Source organism: Chrysochloris asiatica, unplaced genomic scaffold, assembly GCF_000296735.1.
Source record: "Chrysochloris asiatica unplaced genomic scaffold, ChrAsi1.0 scaffold00161, whole genome shotgun sequence".
NCBI lineage: Eukaryota > Metazoa > Chordata > Mammalia > Afrosoricida > Chrysochloridae > Chrysochloris > Chrysochloris asiatica.
This window is the reverse complement of record NW_006408679.1, coordinates 6,913,428-6,916,521: the sequence shown is the minus strand read 5'-3', so window position 1 is coordinate 6,916,521 and position 3,094 is coordinate 6,913,428. Positions and strand designations below refer to the sequence as shown.

Sequence of the window (3,094 nt, the reverse complement as noted above, 5' to 3'; positions counted from 1 at the left end):
ACTGCAAGGTTAATGGTTCAAACTTACCAGTTGCTTCTTGAAAACCCTATACAGGGTCGCTATGAGTCGGAATCAATTTGATGACACTTAACAACATATAACCCAGATACTTATATATTCAATCCTTCCATAAAGTATCTAGAGTGGCTCCCTCCCCCAACCCCTGACTGATACCTAATGTTTTAAAAATATCTTTAAAAATCTGTTAGGTGTGAACTGAGTGTGGTGAGACCGACACACCATTTTTCAGTAAATCTAACCGCCATCATAATTTTTAAAGGAAAATGTGATTAAAAAAATAACTTTTTCAAAAAGCAAGATAATGACGATTTTTTTTTTTTTTTCAGTTCAAAACCAAATGATTTTGGTGACTTGTTTTGAAAGGGCATCTTGTATAAAATATATAGCTTTGAACACTGGAATCATACTCAAGAAATATATAGCTTTAAACACTGGAATCATACTCAAAAAATATATAGCTTTAAACACTGGACTCATACTCAAAAAGACAAGATGTGCACACTAGGACAGGCGAACGAAAAGGCCAGTCTAAGGAGACAGCAGATTCCCAAATTCGTCTAAATGCTTACAAGCCCTGTGAACATACATATAAACAACTGGACAACCAGTAAAACAGTGTGTATTATTAGCATTGGGAACTTCTCATTTTTGCTGAGCACATATAGTTGAATCTACATAATGAAAAATACTCAATGTTCACTCATAAGACATGACTCGACCTTCTGATCCAATTAAGGACTCGGGATACTTTAGTTTTATAAAGTGGCTACTTGTACTTTCCATATAATGGTACAGAATATGAAATCATTTCAGATGCTCTTTTCTTTACACATGGAAGCAAACTTGAGTATGAAGACATGAACACATTTTTAATGCTTCATAATATAAACTGTTATTTCCATATTTTTCCTGGAATCACTGCATATTCTTTGATACACATTAATACTGAAAAGAGTTCATTATCGATACACATGTATATACATTAGACTAGGAAAAAAGGACATAAAAAAAGTAACCTCTGCTTAACATTTTTCATTGACGTCTTCTTCTTCACTGTCATCTTCGCTGTAAAAGTTGTCTTGGAATAGGAAAACTTGCTTTGGTGTTGGAGGAGTCTGGAGTTTAGTACCTTCTTTCTCCATCTTTTTTTCTTGCTTTTCTTTTAGCAAAGGTAGACTAATCTCATAAAGGTAGTCTATAATCTCTGGAAAAGTCTTTTTCTGCCAAAAGGGAACACAGGTAGCTTTTATCCTATAAAATTTACTTTGAACATAAGATGGAGGAACATCACCTATGGCACTGGCAAGATCTTCCCAATCTATAGGCGGCCTGATAGGCGGCCTTCAGGATTTTCCTGAAGGCTAGGATCCATCTCATTTAACTCCTGGAGAGACATCTTCTTTAGAATCACTTGTTCAATGGCCTTGACTAGTTTCCGGTTTTCAGTCTTACTCCAAGTACCGTTATTGCCTTGACTGCTGATTTGGGAGTACTTCAGGGCAACAGAGAGGCTACTCCGGGCCACCATCTCACCGATTTTCTTCCAATAATTTCCATGGAGGGAATGGTATAGCTTTAACTTCTCAGTATCTCCTTTACTATACCTGCCTTTGTAATTATGGATATCAAACATCTTCTTTGCTCTATAATATACTAGTTTCCAAGGTCGAGCAATGCCCTTGCCAATGTGCAATCTAAATCCGTATTTCCGATTTAAGTCAGTGATCACAGATTTCTCCTGTGGATATCTGTCAGCGTGTAGCAGCTTGTCTGCAGTTTCAATTCCTGTCAGGGACAGAAATTCTTGCACATTTTCCTCTAATTGTTTATTCTCCTTTATAGAAAACTTCCCAAATTTAATAGAAACACCTTGTGCTTTAAATTCTTTAAACCGTTCCAAGTCATCCCGATACATCCGCTTAATAGTAGTGGCAGCCCTTTCCTTAATATTAGGAATAAATTCTTGGAGCTGTTTCACGGAAGAACCCAAATCTACATCAGAATCATCAGAATTTCTTGAATCTTCATATAAATATGTTTCAGAATGTCTAGATGGTTCTAAATTGCTTTCTTCTTCACTTGTGGATTCTAACCTCTCAACTTCTTCCACATATGTTTCTTCTGAATGGGACTTGGTTTTCTTCTTTTTTGTCCTGGGCTTCATACTTTCTTCAATCAAAGTCCCCTAGCCTGTCAGTGAATCATCACCTTCCAGATCTCTATGTGTGTTCTCAGAGTTCTTATTAAGCACTGAAAAATCAGCACCAGATCCAACAGCATTTTCCACAAAAGACCTTCACTTCCTTTTCTTAGACTTTGTCTTTGTTCCATTGGAGTCCTTGATCCCTGTAAGTGCATTGCTGCCTTCTACAGTACCAGTCTCACCGATGATTTGTGATCCTTCAGAATATACGTTCTCAAGACTCTCTGGCATGGTCAGTGCCTCAAACCCTAGGCTATTTGAAATCTTCTTCTTTTTTTTCTTAGATTTTTTTTTATCAGCAGATACTAAGAGTTCTGGAATTTCTCTTTGTAGGTACACAGAGAACAGGGATTCCTGCTCCTGTGATTCCGATTGGTGTAAGGCAACGCGGGCATGCGTGCTTTCCTGGCTATCACAGGATGTTCCTGTCTGATGATGTTTTTTGTGCTTTTTTCTCCTAACTTTATTATGCAGTTCTTCTGACTCATTTTTATATGACTACAGAACTGTAGGAAATTCATTTGCTTCAGGTTCTTTTCTTGACTTTTATTTCTTGTTCAGACTACCATGAATGACATCATTATCCTTTCTAAAATTCTTTGGTGTGTTCTCAATATTTTCTTTATTTACATGAACATATGCAATACCTGTCTCTTTGTCTACCCCTAAAGCATGTTTTTTCTTCTTTTTTGAGTGTTGAAATGGCCATTGCAATCTCTTGACAAGTTTCTGAACTGTTCACAGGAGAAGAAATGAGATGCTGTTTATTTTTTTTCTTCTTTTTCTTCTTAGTTATTTGAGACTGTTCATTTGCCAGGCAGGAATCTTTGAAACTTATACTGGAACACTCCTGATGTCTTTCCTTATCTA

General features: G+C 36.6%; 1 pseudogene; it reads right to left on the bottom strand.

The window, feature by feature from the left end:
• Positions 1-1,339: 1,339 nt before the first annotated feature.
• Positions 1,340-3,094, bottom strand: part of LOC102828076 — a 3,217-nt pseudogene continuing 1,462 nt past the window's right edge.